The sequence below is a fragment of the Phascolarctos cinereus genome, unplaced genomic scaffold (genome assembly GCF_003287225.1).
Source record: "Phascolarctos cinereus isolate Bilbo 61053 unplaced genomic scaffold, phaCin_HiC Scaffold_2;HRSCAF=192, whole genome shotgun sequence".
Lineage (NCBI taxonomy): Eukaryota > Metazoa > Chordata > Mammalia > Diprotodontia > Phascolarctidae > Phascolarctos > Phascolarctos cinereus.
In genome coordinates, this window is record NW_027555625.1 from 88,550,532 (window position 1) to 88,574,898 (window position 24,367).

Consider the following 24,367-nt stretch of genomic DNA (forward strand, 5'->3'; position numbering starts at 1 on the left):
TCCACCGCCTCCTTATTTTTATTCAATGCCCCCAATTGCACCTAACGCTACTACTGTCCCCCCAATCATTTCAGTGCCCTTCCCACCAAATACTAGTTCCACATGTAGCAAATAGCAAAGAAACCCATTTATCCAAGTCAATAGCAAAACAGAAATCAGAGAAAGTCTACATAAAAGAATATAAATTGGACAATACAGAATCAATTTAACTCAATTCAATAAACATTTATTAAGTGCCAGGCACTGTGCTAAGTGTTAAAAATACAAAAAGAGACAAAAGACAATCCTTGCCCTCAAGGAGCTTACAATCTAAGGAAGGAGTTCCTCCCTCATCAGAGACAAGGTAACAGCTCAACCAAGACAGAGAGAATCCCAGAACTCAATCAAAGGGGAAAGTTCCCCAAAGTCTCTAGTGTAACAAGCTGAGAACAGGGACATGATAGGAACCGCTAGCTCCTCTCCTGTTGGCTTCTTCTCATCTTGTTCTCCTTTTGGGAGTCTGAAGTGGAGTTGAAACCATCCATCTTCTCTCTTGAAGCTGGACACCAGAAGTGCCCAAAGCTATTGCAGAGACCTAAGAGACTGAAGGGCCAGAAGAAACACACATGTTACCAACTCTGCCCCATCCCTCACCCAGGCCCAGGGCACTGATCTGCACCAATGAGAAGACAGTCCCATACCAATGGGTTTGGGGACTCGGGTTACATCTGTAAAATAAATAAACAAACAAACAAATAAGTAAATAGGTCAGATCAGATGCCCTCTGCAATCAGATGGTCCTCTGGTTCACATGGTGTAAGGTTTTTACAGAAGGAGATAGGGAAAAGGTCATTCCTCGATTTCTTGCACTTGACATTCTACCCAAGCTGGCCTACTAGCAATTCTCTGCACTTGAAATTCCATCTGCTGTCTTCATGCTTTCACACAGTCTGTCCCACATTCCTGGAATGTTTTCTCTCCTCACCTCTGCCTCACAGAATATCTCCCTCCCTCAGTGCTGAGCTGAGGTGACACTTCCTCCCTAACCCTACCACCCCACTTGTTGGCTCTCTTCCTGCTTAAATCACCTTGGATTTACTTCACTTATGCATTCTTCTAGAGCAAGGGTTCTTAACCCAGAGTCCAAAAACCCCCTATGAGAGATTTCAGGGGCCTCATGAACTTGGATGGGAAAAAACACATCTTTGTTTTTACTACACTCTAATTAAATTTTTTCATTTCCTTCAATTATTTTGAAACATTCTTATGTGGGTATTTGTTTTACTTGATTATGCATATTTGTTACAGGGATTTTGTTTTTCTTCTCTTTTGAGAGAGAAAACTGACTTTTGTTAATAAAACTGGTGGAAGGAAGGATCAGGGCTTTATTAAGCATACGCTACAGTGCCAGGCATTATGCTAAGAGCTTTACAAATATTATCTCACTTGATCCTCACAGCAACCGTGGAAGGTAGATGCTATTGTTACCCCCATTTTACAGCTGAGGAAACTAAGGCAGACAGAGATAAAATAACTTCTCAGGGTCACACAGCCAATAAGTGACTGAGGCTAGATTTGAACTCAGGTCTTCTTGACTCTAGACCCAGTGCTCTATTCACCACACCACCTGGCTACCTAGGTGACATATGAGCTATAGTTGTTCTGCTTTCCTGACATCTCTCCTTAATATCCCCTTCTCTGTTCTGACACAGCTGCTTGTGCTCTGGTACAAGGCTCATCACCTCACTCCTGGACTATGGTAACAAACTCCCAGTTGATTTGGCCTCAAATCTTTCCCCACCTCAGTCCATCCTTTGCTTAGCTGCCAAAGTGATTTTCCCAACTCACAAGTCTGACCATGTCACTCCCTCTTCATTATTGTGAGAAGAGATTTGTGATATTGTGAGAAGATATTATGAGGTGTCATTCAACAGACTTCCAAAGGGGTCCATGACATGAAAATAAAAGCTAAGAATTTCTGCCCCAGAAGAATTGAAGGCCAAAACTGTTTTCATCTTTGTCTCTGTGTTCCCCTACAGCCTAGCACAGCGCCTTTCACAGAGGAAGTATTTAATACGTACTTATTGAGTCAAGTTGATTCCCTATGAGAGAGGCCTTTATTTGCCAACAGATGGGAGGAGTGTCCCTCCCCACCCTTGCAGCAACTACTTCCCTTGTAGTTTATAACCTAGTCTTGAAAAATGAAGAGAAATAGAATCCTGTTCACCTCTCACATCTTGATTTCCTTTCCCAGGGTCTCTGTTGAGGAGCTGAAAGTACACTTAGGTTACTCCATGAACAGGGACAAAATCAGTCCCTATGGTAGGAGCAAAGCCAGGTTTTGCTGAGTAGGTCCTTGCCTTAGTCATTTCCAGAATCAACTAATCTTCAAAAATACAGGATGTTCCAAAAGTCTTAGTATTGTGGTAAGAAAAAAAAAAAAAAGCTTAAAAGTTGGGCTAAGACTTTTGGGACATCCTGTCTAGCTCCTGGAGCAGAGCAATGAAGAATATAAGAAGAATAAAAGGGATGTGTACCGAAACTATTTATGGTAAACCTTTTTGTGGTGTCAAAGAACTGGAAACTAAGTAGGTTCCCATCAAATGGAAAATGGTGGAACAAAATGTATGTGAATGTAGTGGAATAGTATCAAATCATAAGAAATAAACAAAGGGATAGTTTCAGAAAAACCTCAGAAGACTTATGTGAACTGATGCAGAGTAAAATAAGCAGAAACAGGAGAACAATTGATACAATAACAACTTTAAAGACTGAAGAACTCTGATAATATATTGACAGCACCAGATGAAGCGTGACACCCATCTCCTGACAGACAGGTGATTGACTCAGGGTACAGATTGAGAAATATGACTCGGCCAGTGCAGTCATTTGTTTTGCTTAACTATGCATAGTTGTTACAAGAGTTTTGTTTTTCTTTTTTTTTCCCTTTCATTTGAGAGAATGGGAAAGAAGGATAACAGTCAGCCCTTTGACTGAATCCAAACTTCACAGAACGAATCACGGAACAAATTTGTTCTGTAAAACTTGGACTCAGTCAAAAGGCTGCACCCAAGGAACTAGAAGTCCACATGTGGCTTCAAGGCCACAGGCTCCCTACCCCTGCGAAAACTTCTTCTCCCCCCCCCAAAAAAAAAAGAAAAGAAGAAAGAATCATTGAAGGATAAAAAAAAAAAAGATGCACAGCAAAGAACAGAAGACCATAATTACAGATAAGGACAACTTTGAAAGTTAGATGATAAATTTATTGTATATTTTAAAAGATAAATAAAGTGAACATAAAAGAAACTCACAGGTTTACATACAATCTTTTTTTCTACCCTGCTATGTATATGGAAACACTCATTTTATTTGACTTGTGTTAAGTTCGGAATAAAAAAAATGTTTAAAGAAACAGTAAGGGTGGGAATAGCAGGGCAGAACCTTGAAAGAAGAAACAGTTTCAGCACCTACTAAGTAATAAAGCCTGAACAATCTTGCCTCTGTTGCTTACAATTTGTGTGACCTTGAGCAAGTCAGTTTACCTTAATGGGGCTCAGTTTCCTCATCTGTAAAATAAGTTGGCTTCTAAGAACCCTTCCAGCTCCTATGATTCAAGGGGAAATTATTAGTCAGTGCCCTGCTCAAGGCCCTCCACCTCCAGAAAGTCCCCTGGGATTACTTTACCTCTTCTGGAACTCTCCTCCAGCAATTAGACGCTCTGCCCCTTAATTTTACACTGCCTTGTGTTGCTTCACAGTTGTTTTCTATCCTCCCCTAGGGCACAAACCAATTCTCCTCAAAGCCAAGCACTGGTTATGCAGTAGATTTCAGTATAGACTCTAGGAATGTTAGGACTGGAAAACACTGGCAAAATTATTTTGTTCAACCCCCACTTTCTACAAATGAGGAAACTGAGGCCTAGAGAAATTAGATGACATTCCTAAGGCAGGGGGATGCTGGGCCAACTTTAATGGGTTCCAAATCCGATTGTGAAATCTTCTGTGTGAGTGTTGAGACCACAGAAATTGGCAAATGATACACAACAGGCTTTGATTTGTCCTTTTGTGGATTGCCTAGACTTAAGAGAGTGATAGGGAAAATGTTCATCATGCTGATTAAACTAAAAAGTGTGTCTGGCATACATTGTGGAGAGCTAGTTGTTAAACATTTACCAGCACGGCACTGGGCCAAGGTCATAGAAGAAGTTAACAAACGCTTTGGGGGGTGGATTTGATTGAATTGAACTGAAATGAGGTGAATTGGGAGGGACAAATAGGGGCTGACAATGGTGGGGAAGGAGAGGAGACAAGTAGAACTTTACTTAGAGCTGCATACTTCATGCACAGACCAATATCTGTAAAACTCAGAAATAGGTATAGGGGTAGAACAGAGAAGGGGAGAGAGAGAAAGAGAGAAAGGGACAAGGGTAGAAAGAGTGAAGACCAAAAAAAGAGAGACACACATAGAGCCATAGTTCAATGTGCAGCCTGGCTCAGCCCCCCTGGGGACACACGTGGGCTGCACGTTTCCATACCTTATGCCAGGCCTGCCCTTGGAGGCTGCTGTGTCTGTGATGCGGTCAATGAGCCCCGCCAGACAGGGCCTCTGGCAAAACTAGAGAGATGTGTAGGTGGGGTAGTGGAAAGAAGCATAAGTCAGGCCAAACATCTGAAACCCATCAGGCCTTCTTTCTCCTCTTTCCTCTTCTCGGGATCCAGCTCAGCCAGGGCAACTTAATTGCTGTTGGCCCAGCCCACCCTTCCATTCTCTCCCTGGGAAGGGTTGGAACCTCAGCTGGCAGAGAAAGAGGAAGGGGATAGAGGAGGAGAGGGCCGAGAGAGGGAGGAGATGACTTAAGGCCCAGCTTCCAGACTAGTGGGGAAACTGAAATTTCTCAACCCTAGAAGATCCACTCAAGTGCTCTGATAAAGGGCCTTGGTTTATGGAAATGTCCAGCTGCCTGGGATCAGCCCTCTAGGTCAGGAGGATCGGCTTTCTGACAGCTTGAGGGGCTGCCAAAGTGTCCCTCTTTCAGGGCAGAGTAGTTTTTAACAGGTTAGGAACCTACTTTTGTACTTCCATCAAAGTATTAAAGGGTCTGGAGCTAGGAGGGACCTTAAAGATCATTTGGCCTAACCCCTTGCAGATGAAGAGCTAAGGCCCAGTGAGATCCAAGTGTCTCGTGCACAGGAAAAGGAAGAAGAAGAAGTAGAGTGTGGATTCCCAATCAAGTCCTCTTGTCCCAAATCCAGTGCTCCTTCCCCAACCACTGTGTACTAGGAGTACAATATAGTTAAAAGAACAATGTCTCTGTAGTCAGAGGTCCTAGGTTCAAATGCTGCCTCTATGGATGCTTTGGGCAGGTGAAATCTTCCTGGATTTCATTTCCCGCATCTGTAAAATGAGGTGTTTGGACTAGATGATCTCTGAGGTCCCTTCTAAGACACGACCTATGACTTATGAACTCCTATTCTCAAAAGCCCTGACTCCACTCAGAGACCTCAAGTCAATTCAACAAGCATTTATTAAGCACCTACTATGTGCCAGGCACTGTGCTAAGTGTTAGGGATACAATGAAAGGCAAAAGACAGCCCGTACTCTCAAGGAGTTCACATTGTAATAAGGGAAACAATATACAAACAACTACATACAAACTAGATATATATGGGATAAAATGGAGATATTCTCCGAAGGAAGGCACTGAGACTTCTGGGGGCAGAGCCAAGATGGTGGAGTGGAGAAGCCCTCAGCCAAGTTCTTCCCAGCATTCTCTTCTAAACAACTTTAAAATAACATCTCCAGTTGAATTCTGGAGTGGCAGAGCCAGCAAAAGGTCAGAGTCAGACACTGTTCTAGCCCAACCCAACTTAGGAGGCTAGGAAGAGAGATCGGTGACATGGAGGTGAAGGCTGGCCCAGAGCCCACATGGATAAAACATCAGTTGTGGGATCAGGTGGTGGCGACAAAAGCAACAGAAGCTTTGGGAGATCTCAAGCTAGAGACTGTAAGGGGACCTGACAACTGATCAGAAACAAATTACTGGGGACCCCGCTTCTGGCACTGGATGTAGGACTAGACACTGTTTGGCAACTCCATTGCCTATACCCAAGTTCAAGCACAGAGAGGAGCACTTTCGGTCAAGAGAGAATAGAAGCCAAGAGGGGAAATATCACTTCCGGCCCCAAAGGATCAGGGACTGTGAGGAGTAGTATCATTTCTAGTCCCAAGGGAGGAAGGGCCCTGGGAAACACTATTGATTGTAATCACAAGAGATCAGAGACCCTTCCTGGCTAAGGACCAGAGTGCAGACCAAGAGAGCAGTGACCACACCTCTCCCCAGATCACACCACCTAAGAAGCACTGAAAACTTCCAAATCCCAGAACGAGCTCAGCAGTGCAAAAACCCTGAAGCTTAAGAAAGAGCCCCTTTCTCTTCTCCCCCTATCTTTTTCCCCTGTGCCAAGAACAGTGGTCAACATTAACATAAAGTTCAAAATAAAGGAATACAATGGGAAAGTGGGCGCTACTATGGTGACAGGGAAGATTAAGACATAAACTCAGAAGAAGACAATAAAGTCGAAACAGCTATGAGCAAGACCTCAAAGAAAAATGTGATTCAGACACAAGTCAAACAAGAATTGCTGGAAGAGCTAAAAAATTATTGTCAAACTCAAATAAGAGTAGTGAGGAAAAGATTATACAAAGAAATGAAAGCAAAGGAAGAAAATTATGAAAAGACAATTAACATCTTGGTAAAAGAGGCACAAAAAAAATACTGAAGAAAATAACACCTTATAAAACAGAATTGGCCAAAATGAAAAAGAGGCACAAAAATTCACTGATGAAAATAACTCCTTGAAAAGCAGAATTGGCCAAATGGAAAAATAAGCACAAAATGTCATTGAAGAAAATAATTCCTTAAAAATTAGGATTGGGAAAGTGGAAGCTAATGACTCCAAGAGACATCAAGAAACAATAAAACAAAGTCAAAAGAAAGAAAAAAATAGAGAAAAATATCTCATTGGAAAAACAACTGACCTGGAAAATAGATCAAGGAGAGATAATTTAAGAATTATTGGACAAAAAAAGAAAAAAGTATTAGACTACCTGAAAGCCATGATCAAAAAAAAAAAAAAAGAACCTAGACATCACCTTTCAAAAAATTATCAAGGAAAACTGTCCAAATATTCTAGAACCAGAAGGCAAAATAGAAATTGAAAGAATCCAAAAATCACCACCTGAAATAGATCCCAAAATGAAAACTCTCAGGAATATTATAGCCAAATTTCAGAACTCACAGGTCAAAGAGAAAATTCTTCAAGCAGCAAGAAAGAGATCATTCAAATACTGTAGAGACACAGTCAGGATCATACAAGATTTAGCAGCTACCACATTAAAGGAGTGGAGGGCTTGGAATATGATATTCTAAAAGGCAAAAGAGCTGGGATTACAATCAAGGATAACCTCCCCAGCAAAACTGAGTACAATCCTTCAAGGGGAAAAATGGATAAATAATGAAATAGAAGACTTTCAAGCATTCCTAATGAAAAACCAGAGCTGAATAGAAAATTTGACTTTCAAATATAAGACTCAAGAGTAGCATAAAAAGGTAAACATGAAAGAGAAATCATAAGGGACTCCATAAGATTAAACTGTTTGGCTTTCCATATGGGAAGACAGTGCATGTATCTTCTAAGATCTTTATTATTATTAGGACAGTTAGAAGGATTCTGCATACAAAGGAGATATAAGAGTGAGTTGATTATGTTGAGATGATGTGAAAAAAAATGGATAGGCAAGAGAGATACCCTGAGATATGAAGAAAGGGAAAGAAAGAATAGGAAAAACTTTCTCACATAAAAGAGGCATGCACATAAGATCTCTTACAGTAGAGGGGGAAATGGGGGACAAGTAATGCTTGAACCTCATTCACATCCAGATTGGCTCAAAAAGAGGAAAATACACACAAGCACACACACACACACACACACACACACACACACAAATTCAACTGGTGATAGAAATCTATCTTACTCAAAAGGTAAGTAAAAGGTGAAAGGGACAAGAGAAAGCTGGAGGGGTAATAAAACAGAGGGCAGAAAAAAAGAAGGCAATGCTCAGAAGCAAAACAGACTTTAGAGATGCAGGATAAAAAGAGAGAGAGAAGGATGAACAGAAAAAATAGGATGGAGTGAAATGCATAGTTAGTAACCACAATGGCGAATGTGAGTGGGATGAACTCACCCATAAAATGGAAGCAGATATCAGAATGGATTAGAATTCAGAATCCAATAACATATTGTTTACAAGAAACACATTTGAAGAAAAGAGACACACACAAAGTTAAAATAAGGGGCCAAAGCAGAATCAATTATGTTTCAACTGATATAAAAAAGGCAGGGGTAGCAATCATGATCTCAGACAAAGTAAAAACAAAATAGACTTAATTAAAAGAAAAAACTACATCTTGCTAGAGGGCACCATAGACAATGAAGTAATATCAAACACACATGCACCAAATGGCATAGCATTCAAATTCTTAAAAGAAAAGTTAAATGACTTACAGGAGGAAATAGGTAGTAAAACTATACTAGTGAGGGACTTGACTTTCCCCTGTCATAGCTAGATAAATCTACTCATAAAATAAATAAGAAAAAATCAAGGGAATGAATGGAATCTTATAAAAGTTAGATATGATACACCTCTGGAACAAAGTAAATGGGAATAGAAAGCAGTATACCTTTTTTCTCAGCTGTCAGTGGCACCTTCACAAAAACCAGCCATGTATTAGAGCATAAAAACCTCACAACCAAATGTAGAAAAGCAGAAATATTAAATACACCCTTGTCAGATCATAATGCAATAAAATTACATTTAGAAAGGGCTATGGAAGCATAGATTAAAAATTAATTGGAAGCTAAATAATCGAATCCTAAAGAATGAGTACATCAAAGAACAAATAAAAGAAACGGTCAGTAATTTCATTAAGTAGAATGACAATAATGAGACAGCATTAAAATTTGTGGTATGCAGTCAAAGCAGTACTTGAGGGGAAAATGTATATCTCTAAATGCTTACATCAGTAAAAGAGAGAAAGAGCAGATCAATGAATTGGGCATACAACTAAAAAAAATGAAAAGGAACAAAATTTATATGCCTAATTAAACACCAAAATGGAAATCCTGAAAAATTAAAGGAGAGATTAATAAAATTGAAAATTTTAAAAATGAACTAATAAATAAAACTAGGAGCTGGTTTTATAGGGAGGAAAAAACACAATGAAATAGATAAACCATTGCCTAATTCGATTTTTTAAAAAAGAAAGAAGAAAAACCAAATTACTAGTATCAAAAATGGAAAGAGTGAATGTACCACCAATAAAGATGAAATTAAAGTAATTACTAGAAGTTATTTTGCCAGTAAAACTGACAATCTAAGTGAAATAGATGAATATTTGCAAAAATATAAAATCCCACATTAATAGAAGATGAAATAGAATACTTAAATAACCCTATTTTAGAAAAAGAAATTGAACAAGCCATCAATGAGCTCCCTAAGAAAAAATCTCCAGGATCAGATGGATTCACAATTGAATTCTACCAAGTATTTAAGGAACAATTAGTCCCAATATTATATAAACTATTTGAAAAAATAGGTAAAGAGGAGCCCTACCAAATTTTTTTATGACACAAATATGGTTTGATACCTAAACTAGGAAGAGCAAAAACAGAGAAAGAAAACTATAAACCAATTTCCTTAATGAATATTGATGCAAAAAAAGTTAATAAAATACTAGCAAGGAGATTATAGCAATATATCATAAAGATCAAACATTATGACCAGGTGGAATTTATAGCAGGAATGCAGGACTCGTTCAATATTAGGAAAAGCATCAGCATAATTGACCATGCCAATAACAAAATCAACAAAAATCATATTTTATCAATAGATACAGAAAATCCTTATACAAAATACAACACCCATTCCTACTTAAAAAAAAACACTAGGAAGTATAGGAATAAATGGAGCTTTCCTTAAAATGGCAAGTAGCATCTATCTAAAACCATCAGCAAGCATTATTTGTAATGTTGATAAGCTAGATGCCTTCCCAGTAAGATCAAGGGTGAAGCAAGGATGCTCAATATCATCACTATTATTCACTATTGTATTAGAAATGTTAACTATAGCAATAAAACAAGAAAAAAAATTGAAGGAATAAGAATAGGCAATGAGGAAACAAAACTACCACTCTTTGCAGATGATTTGATGGTACACTTAGAGAACCCTAGAGAATCAACTAAAGAATTAGTTGAAACAATTAACAAATTAACTTCAACAACGTTGCATGATACAAAATAAATCTAGCATTTCTGTATACTATCAACAAAACCCAGCTCCAGAGAGAGGGCTAATGGATTCTGAGTGCAGATTGAAACATATTTTCTTTTCTTCTCTCTCTCCCCTCCCCCCACTACATTTTACATGATTATAAACATTTGTAATGCATCTTGTTCTTCTTGATTTCTCATTGGATGGGGGATGAGAAAGGGGGGGAGAGAATTCAGGACTGAAAATTAAATTAAATTGCTTTAAAAAAAAAAAAAAGGAGTCCTTAAGAAGGTTAAGAAATCCTATCCTAACATATTCTGAAGAAAAAAAGAGGTAGCTCTGAGACTCAAAAAGTCAACTCAGTTGAAAAAAGATGACTGATTCTCATGAAGAAAATTTGGATGGTACGATAACAAAGTACCAAAATGAGGAAGGAAAGAGGAAGTTGTCTTAAGCAATCCATGTGGTTGAACACTTCTAAATCAGATTTTAAAAGAAAGTATACTGGTAATGAAATCAAGAACAGGTAAAATGAGAACAGATACAGAAGAATGGTATAGTCCTTTAAGAATAGTATCAGGACTAAAACCCATAATAATAGAATAATCTGGGATTCCAGAAGAATATTAAGGAGAGAAAGAGAGAGATAGTCAGACAGATAGATTTTAAGGTACATTGGGAGAGAAAAAGGACAAGAAAGCTATAAGCCAACTCCTAGAGATGAATGAATGAGATGAGGATAAAGGTGATGAAGAGAAGGCAGAACTACTCAAATCTTATTTTGCTTCAAATTATAAGAGAAAAAACAGAAATTATGAAATAGGGAATTTAAATCCAAAATAGTAAGCTGGCCTAAAAGAATTCAAATCTTGAGGCTCAGATGAATTCGATGCCAGGGTACTGAAAGAACTTGCTGACATGACTGATGAGCTGCTGTCCTTGATCTTTGAGGAGGCATGAAGGGGAAAGCACCATAAGACTGGAATGGTACAAATGTTCTCCTGATTTTCCCAAAGAGGAAGAAGATAAATTCTTCAAACGATAGCCCAGTGAGCTGAACTTTGGTTTCTGAGAAAATTCTACAATGGATTACTAAAGAGATGTTTTGTGAGCATTTATAATGAGAACAGCTAATGCTTGCTTACACAGTTCTTTAAGGAGGCAGTGCCACAGTAGAAAAAGCCCTGGAGTCAGAAGACCCTCCTTTGAATCTCAGCTCTGCCACTCATTGTCCTTGTGACTGGGGTGAGTCACTTAACCTTGCTGGTCCTCAGTTTCTTCATCTGTAAAAATGAGGCAGAGGTAGGACTAGATGCCACCTAAGGTCCTTTGCCGCTCTAAAACTATGCTAAGTTTTACAAAGCTATTTCCTCATAACAACCTTGTTAAATAGAATGCATTATTATTATCCTCATCTTATAGATGAGAAAACTGAGGCCCAGAATCTTTAATGTATGTTCACCTAGTTGGGTAAGGTCAGAGACAAGACAGCAACCCAGGGGTTCTAGCTCTAAGACCAGTGCTCTCAACACTATGCCACAGGAGGATTTTTCAGTTTATAATTATAAAACCACGCCTCTCTGAGGTCAGGGGTCTGGGCAGCCAAGCAAAAGGAAGAAAGCACTCACTCTGGAGGCATGGGAGCGACACTCAAGCCCCTGGCTTTGCTACCTCCTGCCTGTAGGCATTGGGAAATCAAGAATGAGGACAGAGTAGAAGGACCTTGGAGGTGTTTGTTTGTTCCCTATCTTTGATGCTGTGATCATATGACCTTTTGAGGTTCCTTCCAGTTCTAAGTATCAATCATTCACAAAATCTATTTACAGGATACAAATTGAAGAGAAATCCAAGGAGTGCAGGAAAGTATGAAGTTGTGGTCAAGTTTATTATGAATCAAATAACCAGGATAGTTTTTCCTAGGATATAGATCAATAGCATTTCCAAAGTGTCACTTAGAGAGAGAGGTGATAAAGAGGGTGACATTTTTTACTATTCTATATGTCAGTAATGACAAGGATTTAAGGATCATGAGTATCTTATGTGCAGTAAGAACTTTTAAAGCCTTGATATAAATCATTTGTGGCAGCTAGGTGGTACAATGGATAGAGTGCTGGGCCTGGAGTCAGGAAGACTCTTCCTGAGTTCAAATGTGGCCTCAGACACTTACCAACTGTGTGACCCTGGGTAAGTCACTTAACCCTATGTGCCTCAGTTTTGCCCATCCATAAAATGAGCTGGAGAAGGAAATGGCAAACCACTCCAGTATCTTTGCCAAGAAAACCCCAAATGGGGTCACAAAGAGTCAGACACAACTGAAAAGACCAAACAACAACAAAAATAAATCATTTAGGGAAAGTAGAGAGTTTATGAAAGAATATGATAGGGTCATAGAATTTCAGAGTTGGAAGGGAAGGGAATAAGGGGAATAAACATTAATTAAGCATCAGTTTTGCTCCAAGTACTGTGTAAGGTGGTTTACAAATATTACCTCATTTGATCTTCGCAACAACCCTGGGTCATTATTATCCTTATTTTACAGCTGAAGTAACTGAGGCAGATAGGTGAAGTGAATTGTCCATGATCACACAGTAAGTCCCTAAAACTGGATTTGAACTCAGATCTTACTGAATCTAGGACCATCACTCTATCCACTGCACTACCACCTGCCTCTAGGGACCTTAGGGACCAGCTGGTCCAGCCCACAACTGGAGAAGGATCTTCTTGATAATATACCTGACAAGTAGTCATCCAGCATTTGCTCAGAGGTCTCAGGTGATGGTGAGGACCATTCATTCTTCTTTTGGAATAAATAAGAATTCACTTCTCTAAAAATCAATCAGTGGATGCATGACCTCATCCAATGCGGGTTCTTTCAAATTACTTTTTTAAATGTGTATTTATGTAAGCATTAACGTTTAGCTGTTGTGGATGAAAAAAAGGAGGTATGGGTTTACTAGAGACCACATTTATAATAAGCAAAGTGAGTGTTTGGGTCAGATGGTTGGGGAGGTCTGAGATAGTCTTGGGGAAAGGAGGAATGAATTATCTGTTAGTGGTAGATAATGGAAGGGGAGAATTATATGTATTCATAAATAATGGTTCTTTATTTTGGAAATTCGTATGTTTATAGATAATACACATAAAGTATAGACCTTTAAATGACAGTTGAATATACAATGAGGATTGAGTATGTGAGCTCAAAGGTAGGGTTTGATAACTAGAAACACATCAATTCTCTCTACAAACTCTGCTCTCTACTCACAAGGCCACCATACTTGTTTGTATTAGCAGATTGGGAATGATTTTGGGTACATGTTGGGGGGGGCGGGGGAGGATTGTTAGTAAGGGATTCTAGGGCAAAGATACTGAATTAGAAGACCCTGTAATAACTTGATGCCTATTCCCCAATCATAGGAGAAAGTCACCTCACTTCCCAGCCTTGGATGAGGGAATAGCATTCTTGGTGGCAAATACAAAGCGATATTGAAGGATAGAGAAATATGTCTTATGGATAAATGATGTTGGGAATTATAGTTGTCTGAATAATAGTCTATGTAGTATGAGAGGGGAAAGATGGCAGGGCCTGGGGTTATTTACAAGATATGTGACTATTCACAGGATAGAGCTATGATCTCACCCACAGAGTGATTCCTTCCAGGGATGATTGTCTTCTCATCCTGTGACTAGGTACAAAAGCTCTAGTAGATGGAAAAGTTTTATCTATTTACAGGTTTATGATCGAGTATGCGCATCCAAATGATTGGGGTACACATAGAAAGCTACAAATCTATCCTGTCTGACCACTAGAGCTGTTAGCATGAAAATAGATAGGGAGTAATTTGGGGATTTTGCAGGCCTGGAGTCAGGAAGACTTGAGTTCAAATCTGGCCTCAGAATCTTACTAGCTGTGTCACACTGGGCAAGTCACTTCAACCGATTTGCCTCAGTTTACTCCTCCATAAAATGATCTGGAGAAGGAAATGGCAGTATCTTCTCCAGTATCTTTGCCAAGAAAACCCCAAATTGGGTCACGAAGAGTCAGACCCGACTGAAGAAACGACTGAACAACAAAAACGTTGGGGCATAAGTGTTTCAGCACAAGACCTTCTGTTTGACTTGGGGGAGTATGAGGGTGGGGAAGTGTTGCTCTGAGTCAGGAATAACCTTCAAGTTCTGGAATGCTCTAATGATCAAATGAGATGATATTTGCAAAGTACTTCATCCAGTGCCTGGTACATACTAGGCACCTACAGATGCCATCATCATCATTATTGCAATTATTATTAATTATGTTGCTGGATAAAGTCATAGTCCTGGGGGTATATGTAGAGACATGTGGAGGGCATGGGATAGTAGGGAGGAAGAAGAGGGGGAAGTCCCCTGCTCTGGGATTCTCCTCTCACCCTGTGTCCCAGGCCTCACCTTTTGGCTCCCAGAACCCACAGATAATCCTTGTCTCCCCTATCAGGCCTGAGATTTACCCCATAACACTAAAATAAATTATGTATGTACACACACATACACACACACACACACACACACATATATCTATATATCTATATATCTATCTATATAGATATAGATATAGATATAGACATAGACATAGACATAGACATAGATATAGATATAGATATAGATATAGATATAGATATAGATATAGATATAGATATAGATATAGATATAGATATAGATATAGATATAGATACATACACACACACACACACATAAATATACATGTATATCTGGACCAGATTTCCAAAATCTCCAACCTATCAAAATGCTGGCTGAAATTCTCACAACCCAAGTACAGTGAATGGAGGGAGTTTTGGGTCATTCCCTAAGGCTGGAAGGAAGGGACTCTGTCGATAAGCATCAGAAAATAGCAAAAATGATGTAATTTATTTTTTATATTTTTATATATTATATATTTATATTATTAGCTATAATTAGTTATTATTATTACTATTAGGGAAGAAGAGGGGAAAGGACTGGGGATAGATAGGTGCAATACAGGAACAAATCACTTGTCCTTTATTGAATTCTCAGGACATAAGACGTTGTTGTTGTTGTAGAGAGAAATAGTGACAACTCGTTGAAAGAGCCAGGTGGGGACCTGAGTTATAGTTACAAGGCTTCTAGGATCCTAGGGAGTATTAGTACTAGCCCCAACATCTCTTAGTCCTATCCTTTCCCTAAAATAAAAAAAAAAAGCACAATCACCAAAAGAGAATGGAAAGGACAGAGGTTACAAAAGTAAATTCAACCAGTGAAAAAATGGGAAACGGTCACAGAAGCCCTTTTATATTGTGTATGTATCTATGCTTTGTGTGTGTGTCTATGGGTGTTTGTGTTATATTAATTAAACAGTATTTATTAAGTGCTTACTGTGTTCAAGGCCTACAAAAATGAAAGACTAAATAATCCCTGTCCTCAAAGTGTATGCCTGTGGGTCCTAGGACCCTTATGGTGTGGGTGGGTGTGGATGTGCCCATGCTCAGGAGAGGGGTCATAGAATCATGGCCTTTTTTTTTTTTTGAAAGGCAATTGGGGTTAAGTGACTTGCCCAAGGTCACACAACTAGTTAAGTGTCTGGAGTCAGATTTGAACTCAGGTCCTCCTGACTCTAAGGCTGGTACTCTATCCACTGAGCCACCTAGCTGCCACAGAATCATGGCCTTTTTAAGGGACAAGTAGAGCCAAGTAGAGCCCTACATGCTTGGACATGCCAGGTATGCTTTGTTTCCCTTGTGCCAAGATCTTCGGCACTGGTCAGAGCTCTCTGGGGACTTATTGCAAGAACTCCCTTTCAGAGATTTGTTCGAGTCATGACCGATGGCTTGCCTCCTGGGCTCAGCCTCCTCTGGGGCATAGCGAAGGAGGTGGGAGCAGAAGGCAGGACTGCTGCTCTCCAAGGGCTGGTCATCCCCAGTGAAACTCTGTGGTTCAGATAGTCGGTACCTACTTGTGTCTTCAATTCCTTGACTACTGGCTGGGAGAATCTAGAGAAGGGAACAATCACCATGGACTAGGGCACTCAGGGAAGCTTCATGGAGAAGGCAAAACCTAAGACAAATGGGTAGGTAGGCAAAGGGAAGAATAGAGCAGCATAAGCACCACTGCCAAGGTCAGACAGAGCATGGTGCAGCCTGGGAGGGTCGGGGTAGGGCAGTGGGGACACTGGCCAGATGGGAACCTGGGGACACACAGGGGAATAGAAAGAGTTAAGGTTGAAACACAAGCAAGAACAAGATGGTGGAAGGCTGTGAAGGTCAGACTGAGTATTCTAGGCTGTTGTTTGTAGAACCTGGGAGCTCCTGGGAGCCATTGACAGGAGGATATAGCCTAGAGCCAAAAATGGATTTCTCTCTCTTTCTCTCCCTGTCCCTTCCTTTCTCCTCTTATTCCTCACGAAAGGGCCCAGTGGAATCATCTCACTACTCCAGCAAGGCGATTCTCTAAGGTTTATCCTTGGGGGAGGCTGCAGAGGCTTCCTGCAAAGACCCTTAAATGATAAAGAGATAGTGTCAGAGATAGAGGAGGAGGGAGGGAGGGAGGGAGGGGAGGGAGAGGAGGAGACAGACAGACAGACAGACAGACAGAGAAAGAGAGAGAGAGAGAGAGAGAGAGAGAGAGAGAGAGAGAGAGAGAGACATCCTGTTTCTTCAGTTGTTATCTCTACCTGAGGCCTGGAAGCCAGCAAGAGGATCTTAAGGAAGGAAGCTAGGTGATCTCCTGGCATTTAAAATACTCCCCATCTAACCTATATAATAGGGGGAGGGGCAAAGAAAGAAAGCCCCCCTTAGGTGGAAATTACAGAGCTTATTCTGTACCAGGAGAGGCCAGGTGGGACTTTCTCAGCCCTATGCCAGGCGTATTAATAGCACCGGGAAATTCCCCAGACTGGGTAGAGCCTTCTCTGTCCCTCCTCATCTGTACCATGCCCCTGTTTCAGCAAGATATTCTCCCCACCACCATTAGTGGAACAAGGTAAGGAGAAGCCCACAGGATCTGCGTCTGCTAAAGGCTAGAGCTGTGGGGGAACAGATGGGAAGGATCAAGTTCTGCTCTGTCTTGGAAAGGAATTGGCAGGATTCCCAAGACTTTATGCTTCTCAGAGTGAATCAGAGACATGAGGACAGAGAAAAACAATGTTTTTGGTGGAGGTAACTTAGCATAAAGGGGAAAGAACTCTGGCTTTGAAGTCCTATAGCCTATGTCCAAATCCAGGCTCTGTGCTACTTACCTATGTGACTTTGGATAGGTCACCTACCTTTTCTGGGACCTGAGTCTCCCCTTCCATGAAAGAAGGGAATAGAACTAGAGGATTTCTAAGGACCACCCAGCTTAAAATCCTTGGATACTCTGAGAGTGTGTGTGTGTGTGTGTGTGTGTGTGTGTGTACCAAGGGAGATAATGGGTAGCTGGGATAGCAATAGTCAGGGAGTGCTTCTGGAGGAGGCATAGTTGACTATTTGTGCCCAACCTGTAGTAGAGCATTCCAAGCTCACGTTGGTGTGATCAGCCACGGACGCTAATGTAGTGATGTCATATTGGTCTTCTTCAAGAACAAATCACGACGACCAACCAGCTGATCAATCTGAACTAGGCCTGGAAGGACTGGTGGAGAAGAAGAAGGCATTTCAAGCAGGGGAAAGGATCCTGCAGTGGTTGTAGAATAATAAGATTTGTGCAACAGCAACAACAAAAATAATGAGGCTGTTGGGACAAAGCACTAGAGGAAGAGTCAGGAAGACCTGAGTTCAAATTCTGCCTCTGCTTCAGACACTTACTAGGTATGTAAGATGAAGCAAATCACTTCACCTCTGTCCGCCTCAGTTTCCTCATCTGTAAAATGGGGATAATAATAGCAACTATGGGGCGGGGGGAGAATGTTGTAGGGACAAATGAGATAACATTTGTAAAGAGCTTTATAAACCTTAAAGTGCTACACAAACTGCTAGTTGTTGTTATTATTATTTTTATTAATCATAGTAAACCTTTCCTTAGTGCTTTAAGTTTTGCAAATTGCTTTACATACATTACCTCATTTCCATAGACACCAAATTGTAGAAAGCCTTGAGTTCCAGGTTGAGGACTTTAGACTTTAGAGAAGGAGAGTGATATGGTCAAAGCTATGTTCCCCAAACTCAGGTATAATCTAGAAAAAGGAATAGAAGGAAGGGAAGGGTAGAGGAATAAACATTCAGTAAGCATCTGTGAGGCACTGCGTTAAGCACTTTTACAAGGATTATTTCATTTGACAGAGAGGTTTGGGACTTTGTCTGGATCTCTTTCTCTCTAATCTCCTTGACTAACAGCCCCCCCCTCCCATTTTCCTGGGCTGCCCCACCCACAGAGTGATCTCAGGATTGAAAGGAACCTGAAGAGGGTGGGGTGGCCTACCCCTAGCCCTGCACCTGCTTGGCCAAAAACCAACATGGAGGGCCTAAGGATGTTTCTCCTAGTGGTGGGGGGTGTGCTCTGCTTCTACACCTCTGATATGGAATCACCCCGGAGGCTCCACACCTGAGCAGGTGTGTGTGTTTGGGAGGAGGAGGAGCCCACATCTAGGGAAGATGCCTGTGTTGTCACATTTAAAAATAGCCTTCCAGTGCTGGAGGGGTTACCAGACACATCCTGGCAGACTCACACCTACATACACACATACATAGTCACACTTCTAACGTCTATAAAATGAGAGGGCTGGGCTAGAATCAAGATCTCTCCGGTTCCTTCTAGCTCTGAATCCTGGGATCCCATGAGATATGCTAACAATAATAAGGGAATAAAAAACAAACAGTCCCTCAGCACGCCTCCTCCATTCCTAATAACTTATAACATCGTCACCAACCTATTTTCCATTCCACTACTAGCAGAAAAAAAAGACATTCACTCAAGCTAATCCCTCTGTCTACACCTTCGATCTCATTCTACCCTGCAGCCCCCCACCACACACCTCCTCTGAGGACTTACAGTAGCAGTCACCTCCATCACAAATTTTCAGTCTCTCCCTCAGTGACTGGCTCCTTCCAGTGTCTACAGATATACACAGGTCTGTTCAGTCCTTAAAAATAAAAGGCCTTGTCTTGATCATCATAGCTCAGTCGGCCAATACCCAAGTTCTCTCCTCCCCTAATTGCTAAATTTCTTGAAAACTAGCCTTACCCCTTGCACCCTCCCCAAAAAATACCCACACATGATCCAGTGATATTGACTTCCTGGCTGTTCCTCCAACAAGACACTCCGTACCCCTAGTCTGGACATTGCCGCTGTTTGGTTTCCATGCCTGGAACTTTCTCCCTCCTCCTCTCCTCCTCCTAGCTTCCTCGGATCTGGGATAAAGCGCTACCTTCTGCAGGAAGCTTTTTCAGATCCCTTCTAAGGCTAGTTGATGATCTCATTTACACTGCCTCTATCTTCTCTGTACACAAAGTCGGTTTGGCACCAACTTCACAACAACATTGTAGTTGAGAATATTTGTAGTCTTGGTCTACAGATGATGGAGAAACGAAAATTCAGAGAAGTGAAGTGACTTACCTACAGTCATACATCTAGGTGTGATAATTGCTATTACCAAGAATTCTGTCTCCTAGCATCAATTAAGACCTTGAGTTCAAGTGCTGTCTCTGTCATTTTGGCCAGTCAGTCAATAAACATTTATTACGCACCTACTATGTGCCAGGCAACATGTTAAGTGCTGGAGATAGAAATATGGAGAACAGAGATTGTCCCTGCCTTCAAGGAGTTTACAGTCTATTGGGGGGAAACAACATACAAAAGGAAGATGAAGGGAGGAGGGGAAGAGATAGTACCTGGCACAGGGGGCCATGATGGAAAAGTCCAAAGGAGTGTAGCTGGGAGGAGAAATGAAGAGATGATTGGCCTTGGCCCCCTCCATTTATTCATTGTATGGCCTTGGACAAACCATTTTCACTCTCTGAGAGAATGAGTAAGAACCTATGAAACGAAGGGGTTAGAAAAACTGTCTAAGCTCTCTTCTGCCTCTAACATTCTGTGGTGGTGTGCTATGAACCAAATAACCTCTATGGATTCTTCCCAACTCTTTCCTTTCTCTCCTCTCTCCTCATTACCCTGTAGGGTTAGGTGGGTGACCTTCACTCACCTTTCCTTTGCAGATGAGAGAATGCCTGGCATAACATGATGGGGACTAGTTCTATTCTGGGATTTTTTTCCTCCCTTCCTAATTTTCCACCCTCAGGCATTCATTCCTGGAAAGAACTGGAGAAAAGCCATTTCAGGAAAAGTTTTTCTACTCAGCCTCTGGAGCAGGAGTTAGGAAAAGCACTGAAAAGTTGAATGTCTACTTAGCCAGAATCCACCCAGCCAGAACACTCACATCCAGGGAAACATTTCCTGCCTTCCATTAGTAAGGGGTACTGTTCATTCTAAAGACCCCAAGATCCTGAATGTCCTTTTTAGGCTCAACAGAAGTTTACCATTAAAAAAAGAAGAAGAAGAAATTTAGCATTAAGTGTATTTTACTTTAACTCCAATTCCTTGAAAATCAGTATGATATTCACAGAATCACAGAAGGTTAGAGCCGGAAGGGACCTTAGAGACCATCTGGTCCAACCCCTCCTTTTACAGAATGGGAAACTGAGACTCATAAATGACATGCCCTGTTCAAGGCCACACAGCAAATATTCAGAACTGAGACTAGAACACAGGTCTTCTTAATGGCAAGTCCAGGGTTCTTTCTATAAATCATGCTTCCTCCTATTTCAGTTCTGTTTCATTCACCAAGTCCCAGCTGAGCTCCTTTGTGTGCCCATTTCTGTGCTAAGGGCCCTAGAGAAAACAGGAGAAGAATTCAAGTTTGACAAATATCAGCTGATCACCTACTCCATTCCAGGACACAGGGCTAAGAGTACGGGATGATACTGAGTCCAGATGAAATGTTGGTACCAGCTTTGATGAAGTTTAAAGCCTAGTAGCAGTGTAAAACATGTTATATCCACAAAGAGACATATTTATGTGTGTACATACATATGCACGTGTGCTTATATACATAAACATGTATATGTATACCTGCATATACATGTGATACATACATGATGTGGAAGTAGAATAGTAAACCAGAAAGACCTGGGTTCATGTCACACCTTTGACATATGCTGGCTGGATCACCCTGGGGAAGTCATAACCTATCAGTGTTCTAGACAACATTCTAAGACTATAAATTGCAGAGAAATTGGTACAGGGTTTCCCATGCTAATGAAGTCATAGATGTCATATATCCAGTCCCTGTGTATGTTTCTTTCTTTTCTTCCTCCTTCCTTCTTTCTTTCTTTCCTTCTTCCTCCCTTCCTTCCTTCCTTCTTTCTCTATATGCATGTATATATGTATTTATGCATATATACATACTCTGTGTGTAAGTATGTGTGTATACGTGTTTGTGTGTAGGTATAGAAATATATACATAAATTTAAAACTTCACCAAGACTTTTGGGACAACCTGTGTGTGTGTATATATATGTGTGTGTGTGTGTGTGTGTGTGTGTGTGTGTATACACACATATATACACACATATATACACACATATGTGTGTGTTTATAACTATACACACATATGCACAAATACACTTGAAAGGTATAAAATTACACATTTACTTCACAAAACCCCCTTAATATCAATAACAATATTATCATCTACTGCTTATCAAACATGCTCACCACTAATCGTGAGGAAATCCAGCACCAGTTACAAGTTGAAGAAGGATCACTATGGATGGTGAGGTCTTTCCAACAGTCCAATTAGCCGGTGACTGATTATATCAAGCCCTGGAACAATGAAGAGCCTTCTAAATGAGGTCTATCATCCTGCAGAGTCTGGCCTAACTACCCACATAAGTGGAGGAAGCATACCTTCTGTCCAGTCTATAATAAGTAGTTGGATGGACAACCTACGGAACTCATCCATCAGAGCACATATCTTAGACAGACACTTTTGCACAGAGTTAGGCCCAGAGTTGAAGAGGGGAAGGAAGAGGGTATGCTGTATTATCATCTTTGCGGAAATTGCCCAGTTGTTTTAATGACCCCAAGCTTCTTCCTGAAAGGATTCCTCTGATTTTCACCATTTACAATTCACATTCATAATTTACATTTCCCCTGGTAATGGTGTATGGCTGCAAGCCATGGGAGACTACAGCCTTTGAGAACTGAAGTTAAGGATCACTCCAAGGGTCATAGAGATGGTAGGTGTGAGCGGGTTGCCATGTATGGAGGATCATGGAAGAAAAAGAACATAAAGGATGTCACCAGAAAAATATACCCCCAAAGGAACCATGGCTATTGAGGCAATAACAAGAACTCAGTGAAGCTCTGGAGCATGTTGGCTGGACTCCCTTAGGCAGGAGTCCCTGGAAGCCCCATCAATGACTATGGCCATGGAAGGACGTGAATAAGAGTGGGCTGGGATGGAGAGCTAGGTGGCGCCGTGGATAGAGTACTGGACCTAGAATCACAAAGACTTGAGCTCAGACACTTACTGGTTGTGTGACCTTGGGCAAGTCGCTTAACTCTGTTTGCCTCAGTTTCCTCAACTATAAAACGGGGATTATAATAGCACCTGCCTAACCAAGATTATTATGAGGATCAAATGAGATATTTGTAAAGTGCTTCGCACAGTGCCTGGGCACATAGCCCTTGCTTAATAAATGCTTGTTTCCTTTCCTTCACGATCTGTCTTGTGAAAGGGAATATCCACATCAGTGAAGCCCAGGTCCATCAGAATACTGCAGTAATCATCCACTCCAATTCTCTTCTGATGCCTCATCATGGAATAAAGGTGACTCCTCAGTTCTCCACAGCTCTGGCAGTGGAATGCAAGTTTCAATCAAAGTGGGTCCTCCCAAGCTGGCAAGACTTCAAGTAGAGTCCTAACAATGGACTACGTGTTTGTGATCCAAGCGTCAGTCTAGTTCAGGAAAGCCCATCACCAATGTAGGCGAGATGCTGGAGGGCGATGGATGGTTTTTTTTGACCGTATAACAACTCTCGATAAACAACACTAATTTAATACCTCCTGGGTGCTGGGGGCTGTGCTAGCTTCTGGATATTCAAAGTCAAAAATGAGACAGCCCGTGCTTACAAGAAGCTTATGTTCCTTAGTGGGAGACAACATGTACCTGTATTAGTATATGAAAAAAATAACCATAAGACAATTTAGAGGAGAAGAGAGATCAGCAAAGGAAGTCTTCATAAGGAAGATGGTTTTTGAGCCAAGATTTAAAGGAAACTTGGGCATTTTAAGAGATGGAGCTGAGGAGAGCACGTATTCCAGGCATAGTGGACAGAAAGCCTGTTCTTCAAAGGTCTGGAAATGGGAGCTGAGAGATGAGGAACAGTAAAAAGGTCAGTTTTACTAAATTAAAGGGTATATCAAAAAGGGGGAGGGAGCAAGTATTTATTAATAACCTACTATGTGCCAAACACAGTAATATTTGCTTTACAAATATTAATTTGATCCTCACAACAATTCTGAGAGAAGGGTGCCATTATGATCCACATTTTATAGTTGAGCAAACTGAGGCAGAGGTTAACTGGAGATAGACACACCAACACCCCCATGTCAGGTTCTCTTTGCTAGAGAAAGAGTGAGCCACCCTCCAATTTCCCAGTTGTCCAGGGTCACACAGCTGGTAAGTGTCTGAGTCTAAATTTGAACTCAGTTCTTCCTGACTCCAGGCCCAGTGGTATAGCCACTGCATTATCTAGCTGCCTCTGGGGAGTCCATAAATGCATAACAGACCAGAAGAGATGTCGGAGGAAGATCATGAAAGACTTTAAATGCCAACGAGAGACATTTGGATCTTGAATCAATAAGGAGCCGCTGGAATTTCCAGAACAGGGGAATGCCATGTGTTTTAGTAATATCGTCTTGGGAGGTAAGAGGATGATTAATAGAGACAGGGATAGATGAGGTAAGGAGACCAACTGGGAGGCAATTGCAATAGTCCAAGAGAGAGATAATGAGGGTTTGAACTAAAGGTAGCCCTGTGTGTGGAGACAAGGGGGGAAATGCTGGTCAGAGAGA

The 24,367-nt window shown here is 40.9% G+C and overlaps 1 long non-coding RNA gene across 2 annotated transcripts in view; it reads right to left on the minus strand.

Annotated features, from left to right (window-relative positions):
• Positions 1 to 200: 200 nt before the first annotated feature.
• LOC110218512 (uncharacterized) overlaps positions 201 to 24,367 on the minus strand; it is a 44,014-nt gene continuing 19,847 nt past the window's right edge. The window contains exons 1-3 of one of the 2 annotated variants that reach the window (XR_002327329.2): positions 19,282 to 19,705; positions 18,352 to 18,466; positions 201 to 582 (exon numbers count right to left, since the gene is read on the minus strand). This is a non-coding gene — a long non-coding RNA (uncharacterized LOC110218512). Of the gene's footprint in view, positions 583 to 18,351; positions 18,467 to 19,281; positions 19,706 to 24,367 lie in introns of those variants that run through there. The other variant, XR_013484557.1, reaches the window with a different exon arrangement.